We start from the raw sequence: 17962 nt of genomic DNA on the forward strand, positions 1-17962 counted from the left end.
TTAAACATATAGACTAATATTATTTTTTTTAACAACGGAGTACTATGAACAAAGCAAATAGATCAAATTTAAAGATAAATCATTATGTAGATTCTCAATTTTTTCATCGTTTGTCTAATAAAACGGTAGGTTATTTTAGTGTCTGTTAAATATTAACATATAATACATTTTTTCTGATTTAAATTCTAATATAGATTTTTCTTTTGCAAAAAGAATAAAGTCTCACTGACTATGATCTGACCCAATTGTATGCTAAAATACATAAAAATCGTGATGGTGTTTGGGCCAGTCCCGAAGAAGAGGCAGATTATGTAAGTTTAAGTTTTTTAATTCCATTGTCACATAATATTTTTGTTAGTTATACTAACTTTTATATTTTTGTTTTTATAGGACAAGATGATATCTCTTAAGGAAACTGCTGCGGATCCATCTGATGCATCATCTGTCAACAATACTCAGATCCTTTCTCAAGTTCTTGGATCACGTTCTAGATATTTGAAGGGCTTAGGACGTTGGGTTAAACCATGCTCAACATTATCATCCTATTCTATAGCTAGATCGAATGACGACAAGACTAAGAATTTGGAGGAAGCAACACTTGAGATAGAACGATTGAGATCCAAGAAAAAAGAGTTGCGGAGCTGATTAGATCAAGCAGCGGATTTGGAGGCAAGATTAGAAGAGAGGATGCAGTTGAATAACCAAAAAATGTTTGAATAATTTCAGTCAATGATGTCCCAAAACTTTATGCCACTACCATAGTCTTAAGCTTTATCTTTTCTTTAATTGCATTTATATTATGATGTTCCAAAACATTTGAATAATTGATATTCGAATTACAATTTGTGTAATATTCGTATAATATTTTTAATTAAATTCAGATCTGTATGATTAATACAGTTTGAATGGTAAATAACCAGTTTGAACGATAAATTACCATTTGTAATTCCATTCGAACCAAAATCGACCCATTCAAACAACGACTAACCAATTCGAAAGACAAACGAGAAATACAGACGTTCAAATAATAAATTATTTGTTCGAACAATATTAATATGCAAAACCCCGTTTGAACAGATATAATTTCTGAAAATAAAATTTCTATTCGAACACATATAATTTTTGTTTGAACACAAGTCGGTTGAAAAATTTATTAGTCCAAACACATAAAATCTATTTGAACACTCTGTTCATTTGAACAGGATCAAATATGGTCATTAGTTCGAATGAATATTTCATATTCTTCAAATGGACATCTCGGTTCAGACGAAGAAATATTTCATTTAAACAATATATTGAGACGAAATCGATTCGTCGAAAAAAAAATATCCGTTCGAACGATTTCTACTGGATCCATCCAATTTTATCTCTAAAAATGTTTTTTTGAAACGAAATTTGATTTGTCTCCAAAAACTTTTTGAGACTGTCTTTCCAAGACAAAATTTTTTCATCTCCAAATATAATTTGGGATGAAATTTGGGTTTTTTGAGATAAAAAAATTTGTCTCAAAAAACCCAATCTCTTGTAATGTATATGGAATCTAAATGATTAATAATACAAATGAAATTCTCTGAGATGTATATTAATTTGGAAATTAATATGAGGACACAGCTAAACCCATAAAACCTACTTATTTCCTTCACGTACAAACGAGTTAGCTTACCTAAAGCGTCTATGGTCATAACTAGTAGAAAATGCACACTCTTGGTTAGTCAATCTATGATTACCCAAATCGCATTTTTGTTGCGAAGAGTATGGGGCAATCCGACAACAAAGTCCGTGGCTATTGTCTTCCCACTTCCATTCTAGAATGGGTAAGGGCTGCAAGTTTTCGGTAGGTCTCTACTGCTTAGCCTTTGCTCACCTATAAGTGGCATACATCTTCATGAAGTGGGTGATGTCTCACTTCATTCCTTGCCACCAAAAGTTCATCTTAAGATCCCAATACATCTTCGTACTTCTCGGATGTTTCGCATATGGTGATGAATCAGCTTCAACAAGTATTCTTTACTTCATCTCCAAATTCGTTGGAACCAATCTTCTTCCTTTTTTTGACAAGGTTCAGTTCTTGCCCAAATTGAAATGTAAAGGCCCTAAACCTCTTTTGCCTTTAGTCCAATAACTTCAAATCTTTCATCTATTGATCCTATAGTCATCTTAGTCCTTCATCCTTAACTCTTGCACCAAGGCAAGGATTCCTTCTTACTGCGAACTTCCTACCAACAACTATATCATTCCTTCTAGAATTGACTTCCTTAGAACCTCCTATATCCTTTGATCTAGACTTCCGACTTAGTGCATCAGCGACCAGGTTGCCCTTTCCTAGATGGTGCTTGAGTTTGCACCGATAATTACTTATAGTCTCTAGCCATTTCCTTTGTATCATGTTGAGGTTCTTCTAGATGAAGAGATGTCTCAAACTCTAGTGATCCGATTGTACAAGCTTCTCCATATAAATAATGTCGTCATATATTCGACGCAAACACTATGGTTAATTCCATATCGTGGGTGGGGTAGTTCCTTTTGTGACCCTTCAATTGCCTAGATGCATAAGCCACTACTCTCTCTTCTTGCATCAGAACGCACCCTAGTATATATTTTGATGCATCACTATTCATAGTGAATTGGTTTATGGAATTCTGGTATGTCAACACAGGTGCTCAACCTTCGCTTCAGCTCCTAAAAAAGCTTTGTTCACTCAACCCTTTCCATATGGATTAGGCGTTCTTCCTAGTCAATGCCGTAAGAGAGCATGACAATTTGGGGAACCCTTTTAGGAATCTCCTGTAATAACTAGCTAATCCCACAAAACTCCTAACTTTGTGTACAGTTGTGGGACATTACCAATTCATGACTGCTTCAATTTTACTAGGATCTACCATGATAACTTCCTTGAATATCATGACCCAAGAACATAACTTCCTCTAATGAGAATGCACACTTATTGAGTTGTCGAGTTTTGCAAACAATCGACGTTGCTTAAGTTTTCCAAGTACTAACGTTAAGTGGTTTCTATGATCTTCGACGTCCTTGGAGTTTACTAACATGTCATCTATGAACACCACCACAAATATGTCCAAGAATGGTCTGAACACCATATTCATGATGTCCATAAATGTAGCTAGGGCATTAGCTAAACCAAATGGCATCACAATAAATTTGAAATGGTCATACCTAGTCCAAAATGTAGTTTTTGGTATGTCGCTTTCTTTGAATCTTAACTGGTGATAATTAGACCTAATATCAATTAAAGAGAATATTGGAGCTGCTTAGAACTGATTGAACAAGTCGTTTATCATCGGCAAGGGATATCTATTCTTTATGGTTACCTTGTTCAGTTCCTTGTTGTGGCGCCCCCGACTCCCACATATGGAAACTCGGGAATTGAGACACCCAGATGATAACAACACGGTCACACATCCCAACGATAAGTGTCAAATGTGTGTACATGCAACAGTATACAACAAAACAAAGCAGTGCATAATTTAAATAAGTCGACTAAGTACGAAAATTGTTTAACACAAATTCACTTAAACCAAAGTGTTTCAGAAAGCAAAACAATTATCTCATAAAACATCATAACACCAAAATCATAAGTCAACAAGCGGGAAACAAATCCCAAACACCAGTGAGTGAACCCATATCACTCTTCTAGTGGAGCCAAATCCTCAGACTCAACATCATCATCATCTGTATCAAAATCTGTAATACCGTAAAACGGTATTGCAAGGTATCGAATACCGTGAGATTATGAGTCTCAGTAAGTAATCAACCAAGCAACCCAAGAGATAAAAATACATTAATGCAACCAACAATTATGCATGCATATGATGAAATATGCATTAGATACAAAACATCATTTTTCTCGAAAATGAATATTTTCCAACGCACACTAAAATCCATTTTGGCCCAAAAATATATCCATTAAAACATTTTCTGTCATTCTCCCAGAAAATGGCCTAAAACAATAATCCACCATTTTCCTAGAAAATGGTCCACATATCCATTTATCAAAAACTGCAATTTTTCCAGAAAATGGCTCAATATCCAATTTAACCGTATGCACCATGATCTCTTTTAGGGACCATCCGCACACCCTAGCTCCCTTCGTCACGCCACGGGTAACGATCATGCAAGTGACTTCATAACGAGCGATGCCTAGTTCCACACCCAACGCATTTGTGGCCAAGCATCCTCTAACCCCCGCCAGTAAGAGGGGTCACGGAGTCGACACGAGAACATTACCATCCCGTCAGATCCCGTTGTTGCCCAGCGACAACCCAGGGGACGTCACTCACTATATTCCGCTTCGAGTGACCAGAGGAGCTCCACCGAGATAAAGCCCCATGTCGGCTTGGGGTCGTGATACACATGCACCCAAAAATCATTTCTCATATGAAAACCCAGTTTTCAAATGTACATATGAACATGCATGCAACTGTGCGAAAATCCAGTTTTCATTTACAAATATGAACCTGGGTGCAATTATGCAATGTACATGACACGACACAAATATCCAACAGCCAACAAATCCCAGCATAATCCAATCACACAACAACTTCATCCTTCAATCCAACCGACCCCCTTACTCCTCGGACTCAGTCCGACACAACCAACCAATTCACAGTAAATATGAGTTAACACAAAAATACATTTAAATCTCAAAAGTTCTTTGGAAATATACTTATAGTGCTCTAATATAATTTTTGGAGGATCAAGGAGGTGCTAGAAGTGGCAGCACAGCAACGCAATAGTGCAAAATGGACAAGGGTTGTGAGTCTCAAAAATCTAACTTTCGAACGGGGACAAACGACGACTTGGGATGGCTAGGGTAGGGCTTATGGGTGTTGGTGAAGTTACAGGTGGTGGTGGTTGGCCGTGGGTGGTGGCGTGGACGGCGGTTGAAAGTCAAAACACCCAAATCAAAAAATGAGCTAGACGATCTTCAACGGTGGCGGATCGGGGCTGAGGTTGGGTGGCTTAGGAAGCTGAAGAGCATATGGTGGCTGCGGCTTGGAGCCACACGTGGAAGCTAACGGCGAAAGATGAAAATGGAAGGGAATGGTACCCGGCCGAAAGGGAAGAAAATGTGAGAGGCGGTATCGCTCACGGAAGGCATATGGTGGTGCACTGAGAGGAAGAAGAAAAGGACGGGGAGAGGGGAGGGTTATCGCACGTGTGGGAGGAGAAAGATGCAGTGGAAGGAGAAAGAAGGAAAATAAGGAAAAAGAGAAGAGGAGAAAGAAAAAGGGAAAAAAGAAAAAGTGAGAGAAAGAAATTAGGTTCAATCCTCACAACTTGGGTCACAAAATTGATCCGAAGAAAATAATTTCAAAATAGTAAGTTGAATAAAATAATTTAAAAGCAGTGACTAGCTAAAATAATAATAAAATCCAACAACACAATAATTTTAACGCCCACAAACAAACTAATTTAAATTAAAGAGCAACTTAAATCCAAAACAATAATTAATATTAAGAAAGCATATCAAAATAAATTTCACAACCTAAAAATATAAAAATAAACCAACGAGAAATCCGATAAATTTAAAACAAGAGAATCATAATTAAAATACTCATTCAATTAAAATACACTAAAATACGGGGTATCACACTTGTAGTTTATGCACATCCTAAGAGTCCCGTCTTTCTTCTTAATGAATAGTACTAACGCTCCCTAAGGTGATATACTCGGCCTGATAAATACCTTTGCCAGTTTTTCTTGCAATTGACCCATCAGTTATTTCAACTCTGATGGCGCCTTCCTATAAGGTGCCATATCTATCGAAATTGTTCCAAGTTCCAACTCAATTACAAACTCAACTTCTCTAGGAGGGGGTACTCCTGGCAGTTCCTCGAATACTTCTGGAAATTTATCCACCTCTAGTATCACTTGTACTTTCTTGGGCTCCCTCAAATCTTATAAAGTCTACGATATCTCATCACATAAATTTCAGCATGGAATTGCTCCACTTGTTTGGCTCAAGAACTCATTCTACCCGACCAACGCATCAACTTTTTCATCGAATCCAGCTCAACTAACTTGGAGAACCACTCAACCCAATCCACACACCCGAAGACAACACACATGATCAACCATGAATCCTCTACCCAATTAATAGACTCAAAGATACCATGCATTATAACCCAGAGAATCTCTCTATCCGTGTTATCAAGTGAGGCCAATACAAAGACGTTCTACGATGATCATAATGGGGAATCACTCTACATGTATGAAAATCATTTCAACGTACCATAGGAATGGTGTTGGGACTCCTTAACCCATCCATGATGATGGATACACAGCAAGACTCAACACTCAGAAACCACAACACCATCAATCCACACTCTTCAAACTCATCATCTCAAATTCACAACGTAAAGGAAACAATAAACATAATGAAGAAGATATATTATTTTCATGTAGAACTAGGTGAGTTACAGAATATGCGAAACCTAATCTTACAATATACTCAAAAGCATTTACCCCGCATTCTTAGTATAGTCTTAGGTGCTAAACTATATTTCTGTTACTTCGATAGTGTTGGGCTTGCTCCTTCCTTTGCACCCTCTGAAGTCACTTGTGTACTTGAAGACTCTGACCGGATGTAAGGGAAAACACCTGACAATGACAAAAGCTAGATTTTGACTTTTATCCAGTGCCTTTTAAACTAAGGGACTGTCAATCGTATCTCTAACATCCATCTGATTCCAAATATGCTTTAACAACAGACTTTTGATCTCACCCATCCATTTGCCAAATGGTCTTGCAAGATGGTAGAGACTAACGGGAACAAGGCTTGCACACCTTCTACAGTTTGCTTTGATCAAATCCCACGGTCTATTTCTTAATGAGGGTCTCTCACGCGGTGCTAGACCATACCTTTGAGATCAGACGATATGGCCAACGGTTGTAATCTTTTTTCTACAGGCACTCCAAATGTGACACCTCTTACCAAGTGTAGGCCTCTATGTACGACACATGTCATCTTTGAGCATTTTTGTGTCATCTTGGAGAGTTCTCATGTCTGTACAGGTTTTTTCCTTCACCATTGCTGGCCCTTGTGCTACGAGCTATCCCTTTCTAGAAGTACAAGCCTCACTAGCTCCTTATTTTGGCCCTTGTATGATCAGAGCAGTGTTTGCCCATCTGGCACAGGGTGAAAAGTCCATTATCACCCGGTGTTGAACCGTGTATGTAGGCTTTTTACAACTTGTGGCTCACCTTACTTTTGTAGCCCAATTGCCTCTTTTTTCGCGAGCCCTTTGCTCACGAGAGAGGATCCCTTCCCTTACTTCGGCGCAGTACTCACAACACTAGTCTCTATATTAGAACATTTTATCATGATTTGTGTAAACATAAGCAATTTTTGTACTCTATTCCCCTACAGCATCAAATTTGAACATGAAGTTTGCAACTTTATGTGATTATATGACATTTATCTGCTCAATACTCTGTTATGATGTGATTTTCTTAGGCATATGATTGTGTTTTCCTTTGGTTACGGACCCTGCCAAGGGTTACAACAGTGGCCTCTGACCTTACCACGAGTTATAATAGTGGCCTTTGGCCATGCCACGGGTTATAAGAGTGGTCTCTGGCCCTACAATGGGTTATAATTGTGGTCTCCATCCCTAGCAAGGGTAATAATAGTGGATTCCAGCCCTGCCACAAGTTATATCTGTGGTCTCCTACCACAGGTTATAGTTATGGCTTTTGTTCTGATTGCAATTACTTTGGAGACAAAGTGATTTATGTCTGCTTGGATATCTGTAGAATGCATAACCTTGCCACGTGGTAAATATGGAGTAAGTTTTGAGTGCATCACTTGGATAACAAAATATTGATTTATGCTCTGTCTGGCTACCCGTAGACATGCACAACCTTACCACAGGGGTAAACATGGCCTTTACTTCTGTTTTTGATGTTGTTGGTTTTTTGTATATATTATAATTGTATTGACATGCTTCTAATAGTACCACTGCCATTTTTCTTGAGAACTGTTTATTTCTATATTCTGTAACTTGCTCATATTTAAACACTTGTATATGTCTTCTTCTTATTAGTTGTTAATAACTTACCAAATTATCTCCATTATTTGTTAGATGACTTTGGGGTTCAAGCAAAGGATAAGGAATAGGAAGCACGGGTGAGATTAGTTGAGCTTAGAGAAATAAGAGCCAATGGGTACAAGAAACTATTGGAGGATTTTATTAAGGAAATTAGTTATTTTACTTTTGAATAGTTGATGCATTATTTAAGACTTTGGGAAGTTTCCTTTTATTTTATATGTTAAAGGAGTTCATTTAAGTTTCTGTGGAGCAACGTATATTCTTATAGTAAATGAGTTTTCCATGTTACAAAGTCCCTACCTTTATCATTTGTTTTCTACACTTGTATTGTTGGGAATATGATTTTAAGTGGCCTAAACTCATTCCCTGATCCTATGCGTACGGGACATTATAGTTGGTATCAGAGGCTTAAGTTTTAGATTTTGTAGGCTCTAGGTCCATGTGAGATATGGGTCAAAATAGGTAGAATAGGGGATCAAAGTTTTGTCTAGTTTTTTTTTTTTTTTTTTTTTGGGAATACCCTAGTATTGTGTTGAATTGATTAACTGAGTCTAAGTTTTAGGATGCCACCTCTTTGCAGTGTTAGTAATCATTTGGAACTGAATGGATCAAATTTTGATGAGGAGACAAATTCCAATGCTTTTGAGGTAATCCGAGTAGTAACACAACAAGTTAAAGAGGAAATCGTACAGAAGTCCACAAGTGTCAATCGCAACGCTTAATCGAAAAATTCAATCAGATGCAACCACCCTCCTTTGACAGAAAAGGCGACTCAACTATGGTTGAGAATTTGTTCCAGGATATCGAAGTGATACTCCAAGTCCTCAACTACAAAGTTGAATAGAAAGTATTGTTTGTAACACCCCGCTTCCCGAAAGGACATTTTAGAATTTTCGGGAAGCCAGTGTGCTACCACTAAACTTAAACTTAAAAGTTTTTTTTTTTAACAAAGTGTCAGATGCAAAAGATTTCCATAAGTAAAGCAACTTCAATAAATACTGAAAATCCAAAATAGAGTTTGCAGAAGCACTTATTAAAAGAAAAATAGGAAAGTCTCATGTGCTTATCAAAATAATTTATTTAAACCTTAAACCATAAACTAATCATAACATAATTTGTCTAGGCCTCTGCCTCACCTCTCGGGATCAAGTCCTGTCCTGCAGTCTCATCCTCATAAATTTCATCACCTGGGTGGTTTAAAAACATAAAATTATATAAAAATGAATTGAATACTCAATAAGTAACACATTATACAATAAACATAATAAACATAAGGTCTCTTGGAAAACGCGCATACTTACAAATACATATGTAATTAACATGAACATGAACATGAACTTATCTTTTACTTATCATAGGCCGTTACCCACTGTTGACCCCCGTGAATTAGGGTCGGCAAATCTAAATAGATTTCGATTCCGTGGGTTGTGAAATCTATACATAAAGAAGACATACTGTGTGCACAACCAACATGCACGACCTGGCAATGCAATATGCCCATAACAGAGGTACCATCTTCATATCATAACATAGACCGTTACATATCTTATCATAATCATACTTGCATACTTGTCATTTCATAGATTTTAAAAGAAATCACATACATACTTGTCATATTATATCATAAATTTCAAATAAAGTCGCATCTTTTCATAAATGTCGTGATACATGTTCCTTCACATAAAATCATGGCTTTTCATAAATAATTTTATGCATAACCCTCACATAAAATCATGCATGACTTTCCATAATTATTTTAATGCATAGATTATCATATAAGATCATCAATATTCATAAACCTTCACATAAAATCATGACTTTCATAAAATATTTTAATGCATAAATCTTCACATAAAATCATGACTTTCATAAAATACTTTAATGCTTAAATCTTCACATAAACTCATGATTTAGGTACGTAAAAAAAAAAAAGGGCTTCCAATGAAGGACATACATGCATAATATTTTTATAAAAAAAAAAAAAGTAATTTACCATATATACGTATAAGGATATGATCATGCTACTTACCTTGCAACGCTAATCCACTATTTTTGGCACTTAATCGGTCGCCTATACAATGAGCATGTAATTTCTATAAATTTTCAATCGAACTCGTATTTCAATACTTAAACTTGAAATAACGTATTTTCTTAAAATTCTAAAATTATCATAAAAATATGGTCACTTCCCAAATTCATTAATATCCACTTAATACTTAACCTAAATCCAAATAACAACAAACCCGATACGTAAATAAAGCCCACCATTTAAAATCAACACCAACCGAAAATACATATTCAGAACTCAATATGCTTTGAATGGCTTCCAACTAAAAGGGCAAAACTATAATATCCACTCAAAATTTATTCCGCTCCCTATGTAAGATGTGAAATACATTCCAATTATGAAAGCTTACCTAGAGGGACAACGAGCGGTGACGCTGGGCGAGTGGAAGGCTATGTCGAGGGTGGCAGAAGGTTACTGAGAGAGAAAGGGCAATGAGACAGAGAGAGAGAGAGATGGTGAAGAGAGGTACCGATACACAATGTGAGAGAGAATAGAACACGGCGTGGGGGAAACCAGAAACTTACCATGAGACAAAGAGGAGGTGTGCAACGGTCTGGGGTGTCTTGAGGTGCCGAACGGCACCCTCTGTGCAGTGTGGTGAGGACGTGTAAGGAGTTGGTGCAGTGGGGTGGATGGGCTATGGCCCACGGTGGGGAGAAAAATCCCCTATTTTTGGTGGTGAAAACAGAGCCCGTCCTTGTGTTGGTTGGGCAGTGGGCTGGCAGATTTCACCGGACGTGGATGGCTTGGCCTTGCGTGGGTGCTGCGCGTTCCTGGACAAGGAGGCATGGAGGCGTTTCCTGGTGGTTGCCTTGTGGGTGGTCTGGTTTATGGAAGGATGCCAAGTAATTTTCTGCTTTACGTGGGGTTGGGCAGTGTTAACACACGGGTTTCCGTCATGCAGGTGGTTTGTGCAGTGGCTTTCGGTGGTTGTCAAAAAGGAGATCTTGGGTGGTCTGTTGGATGAGCTGAGGAGAGGTGGTGGAGGTTGTTTTTCCTAGACGTGTATTGTGGGTTTGAGGGGAGGAGGTTTGTGAAAGGGTGCTCCGTGTGTGTGAGTTTTCCTTCTCTGCTGATTTGTGTTGTGTTTATTACTAGAGGGTCTCGGGGTAGTTTTATAGGCAGGGGAAAGCGAGGTATTGTGGTTCACAGGAGGGTGGATGGAGTTTGGAGTTGAGAGGCGCACGTGCATGTGCATGTGAGTGGATAAATAAGTTAGAGACGTGCATGGCTGAAATTCATAAAAGGAATTTCGATAGTTAGGAGTTTTATCTAGAATGCCAATAGTGTTTGGAGTCTAACACCAAGGAGTTTGGAGTTTTAGAAAAAAAATTAATAATAATAACAATAATAATAATGGAGCCTTAACTCTAGGTTTAAATAAAAATAATAATAATTTATCTAATCACTCTCTTATGGGTTTTAACTTATTTATTGAGCCAAAAAAATCTCCGTAATTTATCTCTAAAAATATAGGATCGGATCATTACAATTGTTCTCTACCTATAAGCTAACAAGTGAAGCTAAGAGTTGGTAGATTATGGGGGAAAAAGTCTATTGCTTGGACCCACTTTAAGCAGATGTTTTTTTAATATTTTTTCCCAAAACCTGCTAGAGATGTCGGCTAAGGAATTCTCCAACCTGGTGGAAGGAACCATGATTGTGCATCAGTATGGTACTAAGTTTATTGAGTTGTTTCACTTCACCAAGTACTTGATCACAAATGAAGAGAAGAAGACTCAAAAGTTTGAGGAGGGCTTGAATCACAGGATGTTAGTGTCATGCCCCGACTCCCATGTACGAAAGAACACGGGAATCGTGACGTCAGGATGATGACAACACGGTCACGCATCCGAACGATAGTGCCAAGTGTGTGTACATGCAACAATGTACAATAAATAACGCAGCAGATAAATTAAGCAAGTCAACTAAGTACCAGAATTTTAAATACAAATATTCAAAACAAATTATCCTTAAAAAGTTATACAGTCATCCCAAAATATATTACAAGACAAATACATAAATAATTGATAAACCGAATCTTGATAAACAAGAGTAATCCCAGATCACTCCGCCAACAAAGCCAAGCTTAAGGCTCGTCATCCATATCTGTATCAAAATCTGCAATACCATAAAATGGTACCACAGGTATAAACCAAACAACTCTCGGGATAAAAACATATTAATGTAACCAACATACATTCATATGACAAAATACACTTAGCCATAAAATACCATTTTTCTAAGAAAAATGAATATTTCCAACACACGCCAGAATCCCATTTTGGCCCAAAAATATAGTCTGTCATTTTTCCAGAAAATGATTCACACAAAACAAACCATTTATCGGACACTGTAAGCGGGAATCGCAGGCAAGACACAACCATCATCCCTGCTTACCACCATCCCTACCGCGTGCACCGTAGGCAGGAATCACAGGCGGGACTCTTCCACCATCCCTGCTTACCACCATCCCTACAGTTCCTTTCCACACAATGAATATTTATCACACACAATGAATACTTATCAGAGCACTGTAGACAGGAATCATAGGTGGGACTATACCACCATCCCTACCGCGTGCACTGTAAGCGGGAATCGCAGGCGGGGGGACTCTACTACCATCACTGCTTACCACCATCCCTACAGTCTCTTTTCTTTTTTCTCAAACCAGTCAATCCAGTCGTTTCAAACACACTCATAATCATTTCACATGAAAATCCAATTTTCAAATAACCACCTGAAAACCCAGTTTTCAATAAACACATGAACATGAATGTATGTACACGAAAACCTAGTTTCATTTACAAACATGATCATGCGTGCAATATGCCATGTACATGAACACCACCATACCAACAACCAACAATGCAAACCAAACACACAACAACTCCGTCCACAATCCATCCAACCCTCGAACTCCTCGGACTCAGTCCGGCATAACCAACCAGTTCACAGATAAAATGAGTTAGTGTAAAAATACATTTAAATCACGAAAGTTCTTTGGAAAAATACTTACAGTGCTATATAATAATTTCCGAAGGATCACGGAGCTGCAAGAAGTGGCAACACAGCTGCAGAACAGTGCAAAATGCACAGTGGCCGTCGGTCTCAAATACCCATTTTTGAACGGAGACAAACCAAGACCTGAAATTGATAGGGTAGGGCTTAGAGAGGTCGGTGAAGCGAGTGGCGGTGGTGGTTTGCCGTGGGTGGCAGCGTAGAGGGTGGTTGAAGTGCAAAAATACCCAAAACGGAAATGGAGTTGGATGTACTTCACCGGTGACGAATCGGAGCTGGGGATGGGTGCTTTGGGTTGCTAGGAGGTCGAGAATGAAGTAGTGAAGAGTTGGTGGCCGGAGGTAGCGCGACGGCGGCACTGGAGCTCAAAATGGGCCGCGGCTGTGAGCGGTTCATGGAGGCTACCGACGGCGCGAGGGAGGCTGAGGTTGGAAGGGTGTGATCGCCGGCCGGTGGGGAAGCGAACGGCAAGTGCGGTGCGGCACACGACGGCGCGGGGCGGCTGGGCTGGGAGAAGAGAGAAACGGGCAGGGAGAGAGGGGAGAAAGGCCGCGCGGGAAGAGAGAGAGAGAGAGGAGAGAAAAGAAAAAGAAAAAGAAAAGAAAAGGGAAAAAGAAAAATTGAGGGAAAGAAATGAGGTCCAATCCCCACATCTTGGGTCACAAAAATGATCTAACGAAAATGATTTCAAAACAGCATCTCAATTAAAATAATTTAAACGTAATGATAAAATGAAAATAAAATATTTAAATCCAACAATCAACTAATTTAAAAGAAGAACAATTTAAATGCATCACAATAATAAATATTAAGAAAACATCTCAAATTAATTTTCACAATTTAAAGATCATAAAATAAACTATCTAAAAATATCCGATAAATTTAAAACAAGAGAATAAATTTTTGAATTATTAAAAATAATCCTTCAATACAAATATACTAAAATACAGGGTGTTACATCCTCCCCCCCTTAAAATAAAATTTCATCCTCGAAATTTGTAAGGCCATACATCACGCTAAAGTAGGATACAAGATACAACCAGAACACGCTTGAGACAACATACCATCACCAACGCCCAAATAGGAGTAAGTAATGTTCTCCCAAGTCTACTCCCATAGGCAATTCCATCATACTCACATTAGACTCCCAATGGTATCTCACGTCCAGTATTCCTAGGGTGGCTATGTTATCCAAAATCTCCCTTTTTCATAAGAACCTTAATACAAATCCAATAAATTCTAATGATTAATCTTCAACTATAAGTATTGTCTCAAAAAATTCAAGTCACCACTAATTCCTCCAGATCAGTGCAAAATCCAAACTCCTAACTACAACCACAAATATCACGCTTCTACTGCGCACTGTGATAATTCGCCACATGCATAAAATTTATGTCCTCATAAAACTAACACCATCGAGTACAAGATGGCTCCATACCTACTAATGAAAAACTCTTATCATAATTTGGTAGAAAATACTCTCTTCCCCAAAACTACGAGTTACCACTCATATTCCTCAATTAACTCCTATTACCTTAAACAAAATCAATATTCCACAAAATACATCCATTATCACAGATAGAAAACCAATATCAATCAATCTCAACGTCCCAAATTGCAAACAAGTAACATCACCCCAAAATACGCCCATCTCGTCTAAGATAAGGAACATACCTTAAAAAGTTCGATTCCAACTCGGTCAACCAATAAGAGCGCCTATAAACTCCTACCCGACAACCTAAACTCAAAAACTCACCACCTACATCTATTCATATAAGCTAATATTAGCACGACTAATTCCTTCAATAGCACATCACTATTAAACCTCAAGGCAAGCCATACTACTCAAATCATCAATCCACCAAAAGAAAGTATAGCCTCAAAATTTAAATTCCTAAGCAACCTCAAATCACAATTAATTCCTGTAGATAATCACAATAATTATTGTCAACCATCATTCCATTGAGTAATCCGCTTCGACTACACACTTCGATTGACTCACCAAAAACTCTAAGCCAAAATCTCTAGAATTTAATACTATTGTATTTACTCATCTTCAACACCTATCCAATACACTTCTTCCAAGCTAAAATGAGACTAGAACCTGTACTCTCCGAAATGCATACACACTCACCATTACTACGCATCGATCTCATGCTCCCTTAGTCAAAATCAAATGCTCCAAACATGCAAGTGATCCATCACTACCACTTCCATCATCTGGACCTATATCCTCGAAGTCAACAAGAATCATTTCCTAAATCTACACCATCTTTTATCCTTAAAATTGATATGGATTATATCCTTAACCTGTCACTATAACCTCGAGCTAAAAGCAATCATTTTTCGAACTAGATCAACATCTTCAATCCCCATAAAATACATGAACTAGATCATTACCTTCCATCTCCAAAGAAATTCTCTCCTGAAAAATTCTTATATCAGTAACTCAACTCTGATCAATCCTATTTTAATGGTTATCAACTATTCAATCACCAGAATAGATCAAGCTAGCGTACCAAGTCTACAAAACTAAGAACTCAAATCCTATTATAATTCAATCCTTCAACTCTACAATTCTAAAACCTTAAACCAGATAAAAATCATTTCCCAAAATCCTCAAGATCGACGACTTTAAATCTAAAACATTCACCATATAAAGCTGGTAAATTCTAAAGTCCCAAATGTTATCAAACGGCTTATCAAGATCGGCAAGATCGAAAACTTCTAATCTAAGTAATTCCTCAATTGCTTGTTGAACCTACCAACTTAAATCCCATAAACTTATTTCCTAAAACTCTAGAGCCACAAACCTTAGATAAACTTATCATAAATCTAACCTTGAAACTTGTTGAGCTTACAACCTCCTATTCTAAAACTTCCGGCCATATCTTCACGAAATCTAAAACCTCAATTATCCTACTCCCCAAAGAGATCACCCAACCAAACCATTCCCTTCATGCCTCAAAATTACAAATGCAAACTAGGTCGATAAAAGTTCAAGCCTACTACACTCAATATTTATACCTAACAATAGCATTCACGATCGTATCATCTTCCTGCCATAGCGTAACCCTTAACCCCACTTTCAACTCAAGCAAATTAAAATATGATTGTAGCAAAATAAATTAAAATACGACAATACAACATAAAATAAAATAGAATAAAACTAACAATAAAATATCATAAGACAAAATGAAGAAAACAATGAAGTAGTACACAATAAAATAATTAAAAAATAAATAAAATAACCTGCCATAAAATAAAACAAATAATATAAAATAAACAAACAAGTAGTATACAATAAAATAAATAAAACCAATAAAAACAACATACTTTAAAAATAATTTAACTTACAACTTTAAAATAAATAATTTAACTTACAACTTTAAAAATAAAAATTTATGGTACTTCACCTGAGGGACATGTGGGTTTACCTAGAGCAGAACTGCTCTGATACCACCTGTGACGCCCCGACTCCCACGTACAAAAAAACACAGGAATTGTGACGTCAGGATGACAGCATGGTCACATATCCTAATGATAGTGCCAAGTGTGTGTACATGCAACAGTGTACAATAAACAACGTAACGGATAAATTAAGCAAGTCAACTAAGTACCAGAATTTTAAATACAAATATTCAAAACAAATTATCCTTAAAAAGTTATACAGTCATCCCAAAATATATTACAAGAAAAATACATAAATAATTGATAAAACGAATCTCGATAAACAAGAGTAATCCCAGATCACTCTGCCAATGGAGCCAAGCTTAAGGCTCGTCATCCACATTTGCATCAAAATCTGCGATACCATAAAATGGTACCAAAGGTAAGTATAAACCAAACAACTCTCGGGATAAAAAAATATTAATGCAACCAACATGCATTCATATGACAAAATACACTTAGCCATAAAATACCATTTTTCCCAGAAAAATAATTATTTCCAACACACGCCAGAATACCATTTTGGCCCAAAAATATAGTCTGTCATTTTCTCAGAAAATGATTCACACAAAACAAACCATTTATCGGACACTGTAGGCGGGAATTGCAGGCGGGACTCTACCACCGTTCCTGCTTACCACCATCCCTACCGCGTGCACTGTAGGCGGGAATCACAGGCTGGACACAACCACCATCCCTGCTTACCACCATCCCTACCGCGTGCACCTTAGGTATGAATCACAGGCGGGACTCTACCACCAGCCCTACTTACCACCATCCCTACAGTTTCTTTCCACATAATGAATATTTATCACATACAATGAATACTTATCAGAGCACTGTAGGCAGGAATCATAGGCGGGACTATACCACCATCCCTATCGCGTGCACCGTAGGCGGGAATAACAGGTGGGACACAACCACCATTCCTACCACGTGTACCGTAGGCGGGAATCGCAAGCAGGACTCTACCACCATCCCTGCTTACCACCATCCCTACAGTCTCTTTTCCTTTTTCTCAAACCAGTCAATCCAGTTGTTTCAAACACACTCAGAATCATTTCACATGAAAATCCAATTTTCAAATAAACACCTGAAAACCCAGTTTTCAATAAACACATGAACATGAATGTATGTACACAAAAACCCAGTTTCATTTACAAACATAATCATACGTGCAATATGCCATGTACATGAACAATACCATACCAACAACCAACAATGCAAACCAAACACACAACAACTCCGTCCACAATCCATCCGAGCCCCGAACTACTCGGACTCAGTCCGGCATAACCAACCAGTTCACAGATAAAATAAGTTAGTGTAAAAATACATTTAAATCACGAAA

Source organism: Juglans microcarpa x Juglans regia, chromosome 8D (assembly GCF_004785595.1).
Source record: "Juglans microcarpa x Juglans regia isolate MS1-56 chromosome 8D, Jm3101_v1.0, whole genome shotgun sequence".
Classification (NCBI taxonomy): Eukaryota; Viridiplantae; Streptophyta; class Magnoliopsida; order Fagales; family Juglandaceae; genus Juglans; species Juglans microcarpa x Juglans regia.